Below are 18230 nucleotides of genomic sequence, written 5' to 3' on the forward strand. Positions count from 1 at the left end.
ATTCCCTGCTAGCACCTTCTCTGTGCCTGGGAAGCAGAAGTCTTCACATTGCTTCGCAGAATCGCTTTTGTGCAGAAAACACTAACACTTGTTCAGAACAAAAGAAAGCACAGAGCCCCAGATTCTATGTTGTCCTGGAGAGCTTGCAGAGCACTGGGGAAAGGCAGGCAGAGAATTCCCTGCTAGCACCTTCTCTGTGCCTGGGAAGCAGAAGTGTTCACATTGCTTCGCAGAATCGCTTTTGTGCAGAAAACAGTAACACTTGTTCAGAAGGAAAGAAAGCACAGAGCCCCAGATTCTATGTTGTCCTGGAGAGCTTGCAGAGCACTGGGGAAAGGCAGGCAGAGAATTCCCTGCTAGCACCTTCTCTGTGCCTGGGAAGCAGAAGTGTTCACATTGCTTCGCAGAATCGCTTTTGTGCAGAAAACAGTAACACTTGTTCAGACGAAAGAAAGCACAGAGCCCCAGATTTTATGTTGTCCTGGAGAGCTTGCAGAGCACTGGGGAAAAGCAGGCAGAGAATTCCCTGCTAGCACCTTCTCTGTGCCTGGGAAGCAGAAGTGTTCACATTGCTTCGCAGAATCGCTTTTGTGCAGAAAACAGTAACACTTGTTCAGAACGAAAGAAAGCACAGAGCCCCAGATTTTATGTTGTCCTGGAGAGCTTGCAGAGCACTGGGGAAAGGCAGGCAGAGAATTCCCTGCTAGCACCTTCTCTGTGCCTTTTCACATTCCTTCGCAGAATCGCTTTTGTGCAGAAAACAGTAACACTTGTTCAGACGAAAGAAAGCACAGAGCCCCAGATTTTATGTTGTCCTGGAGAGCTTGCAGAGCACTGGGGAAAGGCAGGCAGAGAATTCCCTGCTAGCACCTTCTCTGTGCCTGGGAAGCAGAAGTCTTCACATTGCTTTGCAGAATCGCTTTTGTGCAGAAAACAATAACACTTGTTCAGAACAAAAGAAAGCACAGAGCCCCAGATTCTATGTTGTCCTGGAGAGCTTGCAGAGCACTGGGGAAAGGCAGGCAGAGAATTTTCTGCTAGCACCTTCTCTGTGCCTGGGAAGCAGAAGTGTTCACATTGCTTGGCAGAATCGCTTTTGTGCAGACAACAGTAACACTTTTTCAGAACAAAAGAAAGCACAGAGCCCCAGATTTTATGTTGTCCTGGAGAGCTTGCAGAGCACTGGGGAAAAGCAGGCAGAGAATTCCCTGCTAGCACCTTCTCTGTGCCTGGGAAACAGAAGTGTTCACATTTCTTAGCAGTATCGCTTTTGTGCAGAAAACAGTAACACTTGTTCAGAACAAAAGAAAGCACAGAGCCCCAGATTTTATGTTGTGCTGGAGAGCTTGCAGAGTACTGGGGAAAAGCAGGCAGAGAATTCCCTGCTAGCACCTTCTCTGTGCCTGGGAAGCAGAAATGTTCACATTGCTTGGCAGAATCGCTTTTGTGCAGAAAACAGTAACACTTGTTCAGAACGAAAGAAAGCACAGAGCCCCAGATTTTATGTTGTCCTGGAGAGCTTGCAGAGCACTGGGGAAAGGCAGGCAGAGAATTCCCTGCTAGCACCTTCTCTGTGCCTGTTCACATTCCTTCGCAGAATCGCTTTTGTGCAGAAAACAGTAACACTTGTTCAGAACGAAAGAAAGCACAGAGCCCCAGATTTTATGATGTCCTGGAGAGCTTGCAGATCACTGGGGAAAAGCAGGCAGAGAATTCCCTGCTAGCACCTTCTCTGTGCCTGGGAAACAGAAGTGTTCACATTTCTTAGCAGTATCGCTTTTGTGCAGAAAACAGTAACACTTGTTCAGACGAAAGAAAGCACAGAGCCCCAGATTTGCTGTTGTCCTGGAGAGCTTGCAGAGCACTGGGGAAAGGCAGGCAGAGTATTCCCTGCTAGCACCTTCTCTGTGCCTGGGAAGCAGAAGTCTTCACATTGCTTCGCAGAATCGCTTTTGTGCAGAAAACACTAACACTTGTTCAGAACAAAAGAAAGCACAGAGCCCCAGATTCTATGTTGTCCTGGAGAGCTTGCAGAGCACTGGGGAAAGGCAGGCAGAGAATTTCCTGCTAGCACCTTCTCTGTGCCTGGGAAGCAGAAGTGTTCACATTGCTTCGCAGAATCGCTTTTGTGCAGAAAACACTAACACTTGTTCAGAAGGAAAGAAAGCACAGAGCCCCATATTTTATGTTGTGCTGGAGAGCTTGCAGAGTACTGGGGAAAAGCAGGCAGAGAATTCCCTGCTAGCACCTTCTCTGTGCCTGGGAAGCAGAAGTGTTCACATTGCTTGGCAGAATCGCTTTTGTGCAGAAAACAGTAACACTTGTTCAGAACGAAAGAAAGCACAGAGCCCCAGATTCTATGTTGTCCTGGAGAGCTTGCAGAGCACTGGGGAAAGGCAGGCAGAGAATTTCCTGCTAGCACCTTCTCTGTGCCTGGGAAGCAGAAGTGTTCACATTGCTTGGCAGAATCTCTTTTGTGCAGACAACAGTAACACTTTTTCAGAACAAAAGAAAGCACAGAGCCCCAGATTTTATGTTGTCCTGGAGAGCTTGCAGAGCACTGGGGAAAAGCAGGCAGAGAATTCCCTGCTAGCACCTTCTCTGTGCCTGGGAAACAGAAGTGTTCACATTTCTTAGCAGTATCGCTTTTGTGCAGAAAACAGTAACACTTGTTCAGAACGAAAGAAAGCACAGAGCCCCATATTTTATGTTGTGCTGGAGAGCTTGCAGAGTACTGGGGAAAAGCAGGCAGAGAATTCCCTGCTAGCACCTTCTCTGTGCCTGGGAAGCAGAAGTCTTCACATTGCTTGGCAGAATCGCTTTTGTGCAGAAAACAGTAACACTTGTTCAGAACGAAAGAAAGCACAGAGCCCCAGATTTTATGTTGTCCTGGAGAGCTTGCAGAGCACTGGGGAAAGGCAGGCAGAGAATTCCCTGCTAGCACCTTCTCTGTGCCTGTTCACATTACTTCGCAGAATCGCTTTTGTGCAGAAAACAGTAACACTTGTTCAGACGAAAGAAAGCACAGAGCCCCAGATTCTATGTTGTCCTGGAGAGCTTGCAGAGCACTGGGGAAAGGCAGGCAGAGAATTCCCTGCTAGCACCTTCTCTGTGCCTGGGAAGCAGAAGTGTTCACATTGCTTGGCAGAATCGCTTTTGTGCAGAAAACAGTAACACTTGTTCAGAACGAAAGAAAGCACAGAGCCCCAGATTCTATGTTGTCCTGGAGAGCTTGCAGAGCACTGGGGAAAGGCAGGCAGAGAATTCCCTGCTAGCACCTTCTCTGTGCCTGGGAAGCAGAAGTGTTCACATTGCTTCGCAGAATCGCTTTTGTGCAGAAAACAGTAACACTTGTTCAGACGAAAGAAAGCACAGAGCCCCAGATTTTATGTTGTCCTGGAGAGCTTGCAGAGCACTGGGGAAAAGCAGGCAGAGAATTCCCTGCTAGCACCTTCTCTGTGCCTGGGAAGCAGAAGTGTTCACATTGCTTCGCAGAATCGCTTTTGTGCAGAAAACAGTAACACTTGTTCAGAACGAAAGAAAGCACAGAGCCCCAGATTTTATGTTGTCCTGGAGATCTTGCAGAGCACTGGGGAAAGGCAGGCAGAGAATTCCCTGCTAGCACCTTCTCTGTGCCTGTTCACATTCGTTCGCAGAATCGCTTTTGTGCAGAAAACAGTAACACTTGTTCAGACGAAAGAAAGCACAGAGCCCCAGATTTTATGTTGTCCTGGAGAGCTTGCAGAGCACTGGGGAAAGGCAGGCAGAGAATTCCCTGCTAGCACCTTCTCTGTGCCTGGGAAGCAGAAGTCTTCACATTGCTTCGCAGAATCGCTTTTGTGCAGAAAACAATAACACTTGTTCAGAACGAAAGAAAGCACAGAGCCCCAGATTTTATGTTGTCCTGGAGAGCTTGCAGAGCACTGGGGAAAGGCAGGCAGAGAATTCCCTGCTAGCACCTTCTCTGTGCCTGTTCACATTGCTTCGCAGAATCGCTTTTGTGCAGAAAACAGTAACACTTGTTCAGACGAAAGAAAGCACAGAGCCCCAGATTTTATGTTGTCCTGGAGAGCTTGCAGAGCACTGGGGAAAGGCAGGCAGAGAATTCCCTGCTAGCACCTTCTCTGTGCCTGGGAAGCAGAAGTGTTCACATTGCTTCGCAGAATCGCTTTTGTGCAGAAAACACTAACACTTGTTAAGAACAAAAGAAAGCACAGAGCCCCAGATTCTATGTTGTCCTGGAGAGCTTGCAGAGCACTGGGGAAAGGCAGGCAGAGAATTTTCTGCTAGCACCTTCTCTGTGCCTGGGAAGCAGAAGTGTTCACATTGCTTGGCAGAATCGCTTTTGTGCAGACAACAGTAACACTTTTTCAGAACAAAAGAAAGCACAGAGCCCCAGATTTTATGTTGTCCTGGAGAGCTTGCAGAGCACTGGGGAAAAGCAGGCAGAGAATTCCCTGCTAGCACCTTCTCTGTGCCTGGGAAGCAGAAATGTTCACATTGCTTGGCAGAATCGCTTTTGTGCAGAAAACAGTAACACTTGTTCAGAACGAAAGAAAGCACAGAGCCCCAGATTTTATGTTGTCCTGGAGAGCTTGCAGAGCACTGGGGAAAGGCAGGCAGAGAATTCCCTGCTAGCACCTTCTCTGTGCCTGTTCACATTACTTCGCAGAATCGCTTTTGTGCAGAAAACAGTAACACTTGTTCAGAACGAAAGAAAGCACAGAGCCCCAGATTTTATGATGTCCTGGAGAGCTTGCAGATCACTGGGGAAAAGCAGGCAGAGAATTCCCTGCTAGCACCTTCTCTGTGCCTGGGAAACAAAAGTGTTCACATTTCTTAGCAGTATCGCTTTTGTGCAGAAAACAGTAACACTTGTTCAGACGAAAGAAAGCACAGAGCCCCAGATTTGCTGTTGTCCTGGAGAGCTTGCAGAGCACTGGGGAAAGGCAGGCAGAGTATTCCCTGCTAGCACCTTCTCTGTGCCTGGGAAGCAGAAGTCTTCACATTGCTTCGCAGAATCGCTTTTGTGCAGAAAACACTAACACTTGTTCAGAACAAAAGAAAGCACAGATCCCCAGATTCTATGTTGTCCTGGAGAGCTTGCAGAGCACTGGGGAAAGGCAGGCAGAGAATTTCCTGCTAGCACCTTCTCTGTGCCTGGGAAGCAGAAGTGTTCACATTGCTTGGCAGAATCGCTTTTGTGCAGACAACAGTAACACTTGTTCAGAAGGAAAGAAAGCACAGAGCCCCATATTTTATGTTGTGCTGGAGAGCTTGCAGAGTACTGGGGAAAAGCAGGCAGAGAATTCCCTGCTAGCACCTTCTCTGTGCCTGGGAAGCAGAAGTGTTCACATTGCTTGGCAGAATCGCTTTTGTGCAGAAAACAGTAACACTTGTTCAGAACGAAAGAAAGCACAGAGCCCCAGATTCTATGTTGTCCTGGAGAGCTTGCAGAGCACTGGGGAAAGGCAGGCAGAGAATTTCCTGCTAGCACCTTCTCTGTGCCTGGGAAGCAGAAGTGTTCACATTGCTTGGCAGAATCTCTTTTGTGCAGACAACAGTAACACTTTTTCAGAACAAAAGAAAGCACAGAGCCCCAGATTTTATGTTGTCCTGGAGAGCTTGCAGAGCACTGGGGAAAAGCAGGCAGAGAATTCCCTGCTAGCACCTTCTCTGTGCCTGGGAAACAGAAGTGTTCACATTTCTTAGCAGTATCGCTTTTGTGCAGAAAACAGTAACACTTGTTCAGAAGGAAAGAAAGCACAGAGCCCCATATTTTATGTTGTGCTGGAGAGCTTGCAGAGTACTGGGGAAAAGCAGGCAGAGAATTCCCTGCTAGCACCTTCTCTGTGCCTGGGAAGCAGAAGTGTTCACATTGCTTGGCAGAATCGCTTTTGTGCAGAAAACAGTAACACTTGTTCAGAACGAAAGAAAGCACAGAGCCCCAGATTTTATGTTGTCCTGGAGAGCTTGCAGAGCACTGGGGAAAGGCAGGCAGAGAATTCCCTGCTAGCACCTTCTCTGTGCCTGTTCACATTACTTCGCAGAATCGCTTTTGTGCAGAAAACAGTAACACTTGTTCAGACGAAAGAAAGCACAGAGCCCCAGATTCTATGTTGTCCTGGAGAGCTTGCAGAGCACTGGGGAAAGGCAGGCAGAGAATTCCCTGCTAGCACCTTCTCTGTGCCTGGGAATCAGAAGTGTTCACATTGCTTCGCAGAATCGCTTTTGTGCAGAAAACAGTAACACTTGTTCAGAACGAAAGAAAGCACAGAGCCCCAGATTCTATGTTGTCCTGGAGAGCTTGCAGAGCACTGGGGAAAGGCAGGCAGAGAATTCCCTGCTAGCACCTTCTCTGTGCCTGGGAAGCAGAAGTGTTCACATTGCTTCGCAGAATCGCTTTTGTGCAGAAAACAGTAACACTTGTTCAGACGAAAGAAAGCACAGAGCCCCAGATTTTATGTTGTCCTGGAGAGCTTGCAGAGCACTGGGGAAAAGCAGGCAGAGAATTCCCTGCTAGCACCTTCTCTGTGCCTGGGAAGCAGAAGTGTTCACATTGCTTCGCAGAATCGCTTTTGTGCAGAAAACAGTAACACTTGTTCAGAACGAAAGAAAGCACAGAGCCCCAGATTTTATGTTGTCCTGGAGATCTTGCAGAGCACTGGGGAAAGGCAGGCAGAGAATTCCCTGCTAGCACCTTCTCTGTGCCTGTTCACATTCCTTCGCAGAATCGCTTTTGTGCAGAAAACAGTAACACTTGTTCAGACGAAAGAAAGCACAGAGCCCCAGATTTTATGTTGTCCTGGAGAGCTTGCAGAGCACTGGGGAAAAGCAAGCAGAGAATTCCCTGCTAGCACCTTCTCTGTGCCTGGGAAGCAGAAGTCTTCACATTGCTTCGCAGAATCGCTTTTGTGCAGAAAACAATAACACTTGTTCAGAACGAAAGAAAGCACAGAGCCCCAGATTTTATGTTGTCCTGGAGAGCTTGCAGAGCACTGGGGAAAGGCAGGCAGAGAATTCCCTGCTAGCACCTTCTCTGTGCCTGTTCACATTGCTTCGCAGAATCGCTTTTGTGCAGAAAACAGTAACACTTGTTCAGACGAAAGAAAGCACAGAGCCCCAGATTTTATGTTGTCCTGGAGAGCTTGCAGAGCACTGGGGAAAGGCAGGCAGAGAATTCCCTGCTAGCACCTTCTCTGTGCCTGGGAAGCAGAAGTCTTCACATTGCTTCGCAGAATCGCTTTTGTGCAGAAAACACTAACACTTGTTAAGAACAAAAGAAAGCACAGAGCCCCAGATTCTATGTTGTCCTGGAGAGCTTGCAGAGCACTGGGGAAAGGCAGGCAGAGAATTTTCTGCTAGCACCTTCTCTGTGCCTGGGAAGCAGAAGTGTTCACATTGCTTGGCAGAATCGCTTTTGTGCAGACAACAGTAACACTTGTTCAGAACAAAAGAAAGCACAGAGCCCCAGATTTTATGTTGTCCTGGAGAGCTTGCAGAGCACTGGGGAAAAGCAGGCAGAGAATTCCCTGCTAGCACCTTCTCTTTGCCTGGGAAGCAGAAATGTTCACATTGCTTGGCAGAATCGCTTTTGTGCAGAAAACAGTAACACTTGTTCAGAACGAAAGAAAGCACAGAGCCCCAGATTTTATGTTGTCCTGGAGAGCTTGCAGAGCACTGGGGAAAGGCAGGCAGAGAATTCCCTGCTAGCACCTTCTCTGTGCCTGTTCACATTACTTCGCAGAATCGCTTTTGTGCAGAAAACAGTAACACTTGTTCAGACGAAAGAAAGCACAGAGCCCCAGATTTTATGTTGTCCTGGAGAGCTTGCAGAGCACTGGGGAAAGGCAGGCAGAGAATTCCCTGCTAGCACCTTCTCTGTGCCTGGGAAGCAGAAGTGTTCACATTGCTTCGCAGAATCGCTTTTGTGCAGAAAACAGTAACACTTGTTCAGAACGAAAGAAAGCACAGAGCCCCAGATTTTATGTTGTCCTGGAGAGATTGCAGAGTACTGGGGAAAGGCAGGCAGAGAATTCCCTGCTAGCACCTTCTCTGTGCCTTTCCACATTGCTTCGCAGAATCGCTTTTGTGCAGAAAACAGTAACACTTGTTCAGATGAAGGAAAGCACAGAGCCCCAGATTTGCTGTTGTCCTGGAGAGCTTGCAGAGCACTGGGGAAAGGCAGGCAGAGAATTCCCTGCTAGCACCTTCTCTGTGCCTGGGAAGCAGAAGTCTTCACATTGCTTCGCAGAATCGCTTTTGTGCAGAAAACACTAACACTTGTTCAGAACAAAAGAAAGCACAGAGCCCCAGATTCTATGTTGTCCTGGAGAGCTTGCAGAGCACTGGGGAAAGGCAGGCAGAGAATTTCCTGCTAGCACCTTCTCTGTGCCTGGGAAGCAGAAGTGTTCACATTGCTTGGCAGAATCGCTTTTGTGCAGACAACAGTAACACTTGTTCAGAAGGAAAGAAAGCACAGAGCCCCATATTTTATGTTGTGCTGGAGAGCTTGCAGAGTACTGGGGAAAACCAGGCAGAGAATTCCCTGCTAGCACCTTCTCTGTGCCTGGGAAGCAGAAGTGTTCACATTGCTTGGCAGAATCGCTTTTGTGCAGAAAACAGTAACACTTGTTCAGAACGAAAGAAAGCACAGAGCCCCAGATTCTATGTTGTCCTGGAGAGCTTGCAGAGCACTGGGGAAAGGCAGGCAGAGAATTCCCTGCTAGCACCTTCTCTGTGCCTGTTCACATTGCTTCGCAGAATCGCTTTTGTGCAGAAAACAGTAACACTTGTTCAGACGAAAGAAAGCACAGAGCCCCAGATTTTATGTTGTCCTGGAGAGCTTGCAGAGCACTGGGGAAAGGCAGGCAGAGAATTCCCTGCTAGCACCTTCTCTGTGCCTGGGAAGCAGAAGTCTTCACATTGCTTCGCAGAATCGCTTTTGTGCAGAAAACACTAACACTTGTTCAGAACAAAAGAAAGCACAGAGCCCCAGATTCTATGTTGTCCTGGAGAGCTTGCAGAGCACTGGGGAAAGGCAGGCAGAGAATTTTCTGCTAGCACCTTCTCTGTGCCTGGGAAGCAGAAGTGTTCACATTGCTTGGCAGAATCGCTTTTGTGCAGACAACAGTAACACTTTTTCAGAACAAAAGAAAGCACAGAGCCCCAGATTTTATGTTGTCCTGGAGAGCTTGCAGAGCACTGGGGAAAAGCAGGCAGAGAATTCCCTGCTAGCACCTTCTCTGTGCCTGGGAAGCAGAAATGTTCACATTGCTTGGCAGAATCGCTTTTGTGCAGAAAACAGTAACACTTGTTCAGAACGAAAGAAAGCACAGAGCCCCAGATTTTATGTTGTCCTGGAGAGCTTGCAGAGCACTGGGGAAAGGCAGGCAGAGAATTCCCTGCTAGCACCTTCTCTGTGCCTGTTCACATTACTTCGCAGAATCGCTTTTGTGCAGAAAACACTAACACTTGTTCAGACGAAAGAAAGCACAGAGCCCCAGATTTTATGTTGTCCTGGAGAGCTTGCAGAGCACTGGGGAAAGGCAGGCAGAGAATTTCCTGCTAGCACCTTCTCTGTGCCTTGGAAGCAGAAGTGTTCACATTGCTTCGCAGAATCGCTTTTGTGCAGAAAACAGTAACACTTGTTCAGAATGAAAGAAAGCACAGAGCCCCAGATTCTATGTTGTCCTGGAGAGCTTGCAGAGCACTGGGGAAAGGCAGGCAGAGAATTCCCTGCTAGCACCTTCTCTGTGCCTGGGAAGCAGAAGTGTTCACATTGCTTCGCAGAATCGCTTTTGTGCAGAAAAACAGTAACACTTGTTCAGAACGAAAGAAAGCACAGAGCCCCAGATTTTATGTTGTGCTGGAGAGCTTGCAGAGTACTGGGGAAAAGCAGGCAGAGAATTCCCTGCTAGCACCTTCTCTGTGCCTGGGAAGCAGAAGTGTTCACATTGCTTGGCAGAATCGCTTTTGTGCAGAAAACAGTAACACTTGTTCAGAACGAAAGAAAGCACAGAGCCCCAGATTCTATGTTGTCCTGGAGAGCTTGCAGAGCACTGGGGAAAGGCAGGCAGAGAATTTCCTGCTAGCACCTTCTCTGTGCCTGGGAAGCAGAAGTGTTCACATTGCTTGGCAGAATCGCTTTTGTGCAGACAACAGTAACACTTTTTCAGAACAAAAGAAAGCACAGAGCCCCAGATTTTATGTTGTCCTGGAGAGCTTGCAGAGCACTGGGGAAAAGCAGGCAGAGAATTCCCTGCTAGCACCTTCTCTGTGCCTGGGAAGCAGAAATGTTCACATTGCTTGGCAGAATCGCTTTTGTGCAGAAAACAGTAACACTTGTTCAGAACGAAAGAAAGCACAGAGCCCCAGATTTTATGTTGTCCTGGAGAGCTTGCAGAGCACTGGGGAAAGGCAGGCAGAGAATTCCCTGCTAGCACCTTCTCTGTGCCTGTTCACATTACTTCGCAGAATCGCTTTTGTGCAGAAAACAGTAACACTTGTTCAGACGAAAGAAAGCACAGAGCCCCAGATTTTATGTTGTCCTGGAGAGCTTGCAGAGCACTGGGGAAAGGCAGGCAGAGAATTTCCTGCTAGCACCTTCTCTGTGCCTTGGAAGCAGAAGTGTTCACATTGCTTCGCAGAATCGCTTTTGTGCAGAAAACAGTAACACTTGTTCAGAATGAAAGAAAGCACAGAGCCCCAGATTCTATGTTGTCCTGGAGAGCTTGCAGAGCACTGGGGAAAGGCAGGCAGAGAATTCCCTGCTAGCACCTTCTCTGTGCCTGGGAAGCAGAAGTGTTCATATTGCTTCGCAGAATCGCTTTTGTGCAGAAAACAGTAACACTTGTTCAGAAGGAAAGAAAGCACAGAGCCCCATATTTTATGTTGTGCTGGAGAGCTTGCAGAGTACTGGGGAAAACCAGGCAGAGAATTCCCTGCTAGCACCTTCTCTGTGCCTGGGAAGCAGAAGTCTTCACATTGCTTCGCAGAATCGCTTTTGTGCAGAAAACAGTAACACTTGTTCAGTACGAAAGAAAGCACAGAGCCCCAGATTTTATGTTGTCCTGGAGAGCTTGCAGAGCACTGGGGAAAGGCAGGCAGAGAATTTCCTGCTAGCACCTTCTCTGTGCCTTGGAAGCAGAAGTGTTCACATTGCTTGGCAGAATCGCTTTTGTGCAGAAAACAGTAACACTTGTTCAGAATGAAAGAAAGCACAGAGCCCCAGATTCTATGTTGTCCTGGAGAGCTTGCAGAGCACTGGGGAAAGGCAGGCAGAGAATTCCCTGCTAGCACCTTCTCTGTGCCTGGGAAGCAGAAGTGTTCACATTGCTTCGCAGAATCGCTTTTGTGCAGAAAACAGTAACACTTGTTCAGAAGGAAAGAAAGCACAGAGCCCCATATTTTATGTTGTGCTGGAGAGCTTGCAGAGTACTGGGGAAAAGCAGGCAGAGAATTCCCTGCTAGCACCTTCTCTGTGCCTGGGAAGCAGAAGTGTTCACATTGCTTGGAAGAATCGCTTTTGTGCAGAAAACAGTAACACTTGTTCAGAACGAAAGAAAGCACAGAGCCCCAGATTTTATGTTGTCCTGGAGAGCTTGCAGAGCACTGGGGAAAGGCAGGCAGAGAATTCCCTGCTAGCACCTTCTCTGTGCCTGTTCACATTGCTTCGCAGAATCGCTTTTGTGCAGAAAACAATAACACTTGTTCAGAACGAAAGAAAGCACAGAGCCCCAGATTTTATGTTGTCCTGGAGAGCTTGCAGAGCACTGGGGAAAGGCAGGCAGAGAATTCCCTGCTAGCACCTTCTCTGTGCCTGGGAAGCAGAAGTGTTCACATTGCTTCGCAGAATCGCTTTTGTGCAGAAAACAATAACACTTGTTCAGAACGAAAGAAAGCACAGAGCCCCAGATTTTATGTTGTCCTGGAGAGCTTGCAGAGCACTGGGGAAAGGCAGGCAGAGAATTCCCTGCTAGCACCTTCTCTGTGCCTGGGAAGCAGAAGTCTTCACATTGCTTCGCAGAATCGCTTTTGTGCAGAAAACACTAACACTTGTTCAGAACAAAAGAAAGCACAGAGCCCCAGATTCTATGTTGTCCTGGAGAGCTTGCAGAGCACTGGGGAAAGGCAGGCAGAGAATTTCCTGCTAGCACCTTCTCTCTGCCTGGGAAGCAGAAGTGTTCACATTGCTTCGCAGAATCGCTTTTGTGCAGACAACAGTAACACTTTTTCAGAACAAAAGAAAGCACAGAGCCCCAGATTTTATGTTGTCCCGGAGAGCTTGCAGAGCACTGGGGAAAAGCAGGCAGAGAATTCCCTGCTAGCACCTTCTCTGTGCCTGGGAAGCAGAAGTGTTCACATTGCTTCGCAGAATCGCTTTTGTGCAGAAAACAATAACACTTGTTCAGAACGAAAGAAAGCACAGAGCCCCAGATTTTATGTTGTCCTGGAGAGCTTGCAGAGCACTGGGGAAAAGCAAGCAGAGAATTCCCTGCTAGCACCTTCTCTGTGCCTGGGAAGCAGAAGTGTTCACATTGCTTCGCAGTATCGCTTTTGTGCAGAAAACAGTAACACTTGTTCAGAACGAAAGAAAGCACAGAGCCCCAGATTTTATGTTGTCCTGGAGAGCTTGCAGAGCACTGGGGAAAAGCAAGCAGAGAATTCCCTGCTAGCACCTTCTCTGTGCCTGGGAAGCAGAAGTGTTCACATTGCTTCGCAGAATCGCTTTTGTGCAGAAAACACTAACACTTGTTCAGTACGAAAGAAAGCACAGAGCCCCAGATTTTATGTTGTCCTGGAGAGCTTGCAGAGCACTGGGGAAAAGCAGGCAGAGAATTCCCTGCTAGCACCTTCTCTGTGCCTGGGAAACAGAAGCGTTCCCATTGCTTCGCAGAATCGCTTTTGTGCAGAAAACAGTAACACTTGTTCAGAACGAAAGAAAGCACAGAGCCCCAGATTTTATGTTGTCCTGGAGAGCTTGCAGAGCACTGGGGAAAGGCAGGCAGAGAATTCCCTGCTAGCACCTTCTCTGTGCCTGGGAAACAGAAGTGTTCCCATTGCTTCGCAGAATCGCTTTTGTGCAGAAAACAGTAACACTTGTTCAGAACGAAAGAAAGCACAGAGCCCCAGATTTTATGTTGTCCTGGAGAGCTTGCAGAGCACTGGGGAAAGGCAGGCAGAGAATTCCCTGCTAGCACATTCTCTGTGCCTGTTCACATTCCTTCGCAGAATCGCTTTTGTGCAGAAAACAGTAACACTTGTTCAGAAGGAAAGAAAGCACAGAGCCCCATATTTTATGTTGTGCTGGAGAGCTTGCAGAGTACTGGGGAAAAGCAGGCAGAGAATTCCCTGCTAGCACCTTCTCTGTGCCTGGGAAACAGAAGTGTTCACATTGCTTCGCAGAATCGCTTTTGTGCAGAAAACACTAACACTTGTTCAGAACGAAAGAAAGCACAGAGCCCCAGATTTTATGTTGTCCTGGAGAGCTTGCAGAGCACTGGTGAAAGGCAGGCAGAGAATTCCCTGCTAGCACCTTCTCTGTGCCTGGGAAGCAGAAGTCTTCACATTGCTTCGCAGAATCGCTTTTGTGCAGAAAACAATAACACTTGTTCAGACGAAAGAAAGCACAGAGCCCCAGATTTTATGTTGTCCTGGAGAGCTTGCAGAGCACTGGGGAAAGGCAGGCAGAGAATTCCCTGCTAGCACCTTCTCTGTGCCTGGGAAGCAGAAGTGTTCACATTGCTTCGCAGAATCGCTTTTGTGCAGAAAACAATAACACTTGTTCAGAACGAAAGAAAGCACAGAGCCCCAGATTTGCTGTTGTCCTGGAGAGCTTGCAGATCACTGGGGAAAGGCAGGCAGAGAATTCCCTGCTAGTACCTTCTCTGTGCCTGTTCACATTCCTTCGCAGAATCGCTTTTGTGCAGAAAACAGTAACACTTGTTCAGAAGGAAAGAAAGCACAGAGCACCAGATTTTATGTTGTCCTGGAGAGCTTGCAGATCACTGGGGAAAAGCAGGCAGAGAATTCCCTGCTAGCACCTTCTCTGTGCCTGGGAAACAGAAGTGTTCACATTTCTTAGCAGTATCGCTTTTGTGCAGAAAACAGTAACACTTGTTCAGACGAAAGAAAGCACAGAGCCCCAGATTTGCTGTTGTCCTGGAGAGCTTGCAGAGCACTGGGGAAAGGCAGGCAGAGTATTCCCTGCTAGCACCTTCTCTGTGCCTGGGAAGCAGAAGTCTTCACATTGCTTCGCAGAATCGCTTTTGTGCAGAAAACACTAACACTTGTTCAGAACAAAAGAAAGCACAGATCCCCAGATTCTATGTTGTCCTGGAGAGCTTGCAGAGCACTGGGGAAAGGCAGGCAGAGAATTTCCTGCTAGCACCTTCTCTGTGCCTGGGAAGCAGAAGTGTTCACATTGCTTGGCAGAATCGCTTTTGTGCAGACAACAGTAACACTTGTTCAGAAGGAAAGAAAGCACAGAGCCCCATATTTTATGTTGTGCTGGAGAGCTTGCAGAGTACTGGGGAAAAGCAGGCAGAGAATTCCCTGCTAGCACCTTCTCTGTGCCTGGGAAGCAGAAGTGTTCACATTGCTTGGCAGAATCGCTTTTGTGCAGAAAACAGTAACACTTGTTCAGAACGAAAGAAAGCACAGAGCCCCAGATTCTATGTTGTCCTGGAGAGCTTGCAGAGCACTGGGGAAAGGCAGGCAGAGAATTTCCTGCTAGCACCTTCTCTGTGCCTGGGAAGCAGAAGTGTTCACATTGCTTGGCAGAATCTCTTTTGTGCAGACAACAGTAACACTTTTTCAGAACAAAAGAAAGCACAGAGCCCCAGATTTTATGTTGTCCTGCAGAGCTTGCAGAGCACTGGGGAAAAGCAGGCAGAGAATTCCCTGCTAGCACCTTCTCTGTGCCTGGGAAACAGAAGTGTTCACATTTCTTAGCAGTATCGCTTTTGTGCAGAAAACAGTAACACTTGTTCAGAAGGAAAGAAAGCACAGAGCCCCATATTTTATGTTGTGCTGGAGAGCTTGCAGAGTACTGGGGAAAAGCAGGCAGAGAATTCCCTGCTAGCACCTTCTCTGTGCCTGGGAAACAGAAGTGTTCACATTTCTTAGCAGTATCGCTTTTGTGCAGAAAACAGTAACACTTGTTCAGACGAAAGAAAGCACAGAGCCCCAGATTTTATGTTGTCCTGGAGAGCTTGCAGAGCACTGGGGAAAGGCAGGCAGAGAATTCCCTGCTAGCACCTTCTCTGTGCCTGTTCACATTACTTCGCAGAATCGCTTTTGTGCAGAAAACAGTAACACTTGTTCAGACGAAAGAAAGCACAGAGCCCCAGATTCTATGTTGTCCTGGAGAGCTTGCAGAGCACTGGGGAAAGGCAGGCAGAGAATTCCCTGCTAGCACCTTCTCTGTGCCTGGGAAGCAGAAGTGTTCACATTGCTTCGCAGAATCGCTTTTGTGCAGAAAACAGTAACACTTGTTCAGAACGAAAGAAAGCACAGAGCCCCAGATTCTATGTTGTCCTGGAGAGCTTGCAGAGCACTGGGGAAAGGCAGGCAGAGAATTCCCTGCTAGCACCTTCTCTGTGCCTGGGAAGCAGAAGTGTTCACATTGCTTCGCAGAATCGCTTTTGTGCAGAAAACAGTAACACTTGTTCAGACGAAAGAAAGCACAGAGCCCCAGATTTTATGTTGTCCTGGAGAGCTTGCAGAGCACTGGGGAAAAGCAGGCAGAGAATTCCCTGCTAGCACCTTCTCTGTGCCTGGGAAGCAGAAGTGTTCACATTGCTTCGCAGAATCGCTTTTGTGCAGAAAACAGTAACACTTGTTCAGAACGAAAGAAAGCACAGAGCCCCAGATTTTATGTTGTCCTGGAGATCTTGCAGAGCACTGGGGAAAGGCAGGCAGAGAATTCCCTGCTAGCACCTTCTCTGTGCCTGTTCACATTCCTTCGCAGAATCGCTTTTGTGCAGAAAACAGTAACACTTGTTCAGACGAAAGAAAGCACAGAGCCCCAGATTTTATGTTGTCCTGGAGAGCTTGCAGAGCACTGGGGAAAAGCAAGCAGAGAATTCCCTGCTAGCACCTTCTCTGTGCCTGGGAAGCAGAAGTCTTCACATTGCTTCGCAGAATCGCTTTTGTGCAGAAAACAATAACACTTGTTCAGAACGAAAGAAAGCACAGAGCCCCAGATTTTATGTTGTCCTGGAGAGCTTGCAGAGCACTGGGGAAAGGCAGGCAGAGAATTCCCTGCTAGCACCTTCTCTGTGCCTGTTCACATTGCTTCGCAGAATCGCTTTTGTGCAGAAAACAGTAACACTTGTTCAGACGAAAGAAAGCACAGAGCCCCAGATTTTATGTTGTCCTGGAGAGCTTGCAGAGCACTGGGGAAAGGCAGGCAGAGAATTCCCTGCTAGCACCTTCTCTGTGCCTGGGAAGCAGAAGTCTTCACATTGCTTCGCAGAATCGCTTTTGTGCAGAAAACACTAACACTTGTTAAGAACAAAAGAAAGCACAGAGCCCCAGATTCTATGTTGTCCTGGAGAGCTTGCAGAGCACTGGGGAAAGGCAGGCAGAGAATTTTCTGCTAGCACCTTCTCTGTGCCTGGGAAGCAGAAGTGTTCACATTGCTTGGCAGAATCGCTTTTGTGCAGACAACAGTAACACTTGTTCAGAACAAAAGAAAGCACAGAGCCCCAGATTTTATGTTGTCCTGGAGAGCTTGCAGAGCACTGGGGAAAAGCAGGCAGAGAATTCCCTGCTAGCACCTTCTCTTTGCCTGGGAAGCAGAAATGTTCACATTGCTTGGCAGAATCGCTTTTGTGCAGAAAACAGTAACACTTGTTCAGAACGAAAGAAAGCACAGAGCCCCAGATTTTATGTTGTCCTGGAGAGCTTGCAGAGCACTGGGGAAAGGCAGGCAGAGAATTCCCTGCTAGCACCTTCTCTGTGCCTGTTCACATTACTTCGCAGAATCGCTTTTGTGCAGAAAACAGTAACACTTGTTCAGACGAAAGAAAGCACAGAGCCCCAGATTTTATGTTGTCCTGGAGAGCTTGCAGAGCACTGGGGAAAGGCAGGCAGAGAATTTCCTGCTAGCACCTTCTCTGTGCCTTGGAAGCAGAAGTGTTCACATTGCTTCGCAGAATCGCTTTTGTGCAGAAAACAGTAACACTTGTTCAGAATGAAAGAAAGCACAGAGCCCCAGATTCTATGTTGTCCTGGAGAGCTTGCAGAGCACTGGGGAAAGGCAGGCAGAGAATTCCCTGCTAGCACCTTCTCTGTGCCTGGGAAGCAGAAGTGTTCACATTGCTTCGCAGAATCGCTTTTGTGCAGAAAACAGTAACACTTGTTCAGAAGGAAAGAAAGCACAGAGCCCCATATTTTATGTTGTGCTGGAGAGCTTGCAGAGTACTGGGGAAAACCAGGCAGAGAATTCCCTGCTAGCACCTTCTCTGTGCCTGGGAAGCAGAAGTCTTCACATTGCTTCGCAGAATCGCTTTTGTGCAGAAAACAGTAACACTTGTTCAGTACGAAAGAAAGCACAGAGCCCCAGATTTTATGTTGTCCTGGAGAGCTTGCAGAGCACTGGGGAAAGGCAGGCAGAGAATTTCCTGCTAGCACCTTCTCTGTGCCTTGGAAGCAGAAGTGTTCACATTGCTTGGCAGAATCGCTTTTGTGCAGAAAACAGTAACACTTGTTCAGAATGAAAGAAAGCACAGAGCCCCAGATTCTATGTTGTCCTGGAGAGCTTGCAGAGCACTGGGGAAAGGCAGGCAGAGAATTCCCTGCTAGCACCTTCTCTGTGCCTGGGAAGCAGAAGTGTTCACATTGCTTCGCAGAATCGCTTTTGTGCAGAAAACAGTAACACTTGTTCAGAAGGAAAGAAAGCACAGAGCCCCATATTTTATGTTGTGCTGGAGAGCTTGCAGAGTACTGGGGAAAAGCAGGCAGAGAATTCCCTGCTAGCACCTTCTCTGTGCCTGGGAAGCAGAAGTGTTCACATTGCTTGGAAGAATCGCTTTTGTGCAGAAAACAGTAACACTTGTTCAGAACGAAAGAAAGCACAGAGCCCCAGATTTTATGTTGTCCTGGAGAGCTTGCAGAGCACTGGGGAAAGGCAGGCAGAGAATTCCCTGCTAGCACCTTCTCTGTGCCTGTTCACATTGCTTCGCAGAATCGCTTTTGTGCAGAAAACAATAACACTTGTTCAG

The sequence above is a fragment of the Strix uralensis genome, unplaced genomic scaffold, assembly GCF_047716275.1.
Source record: "Strix uralensis isolate ZFMK-TIS-50842 unplaced genomic scaffold, bStrUra1 scaffold_37, whole genome shotgun sequence".
NCBI lineage: Eukaryota > Metazoa > Chordata > Aves > Strigiformes > Strigidae > Strix > Strix uralensis.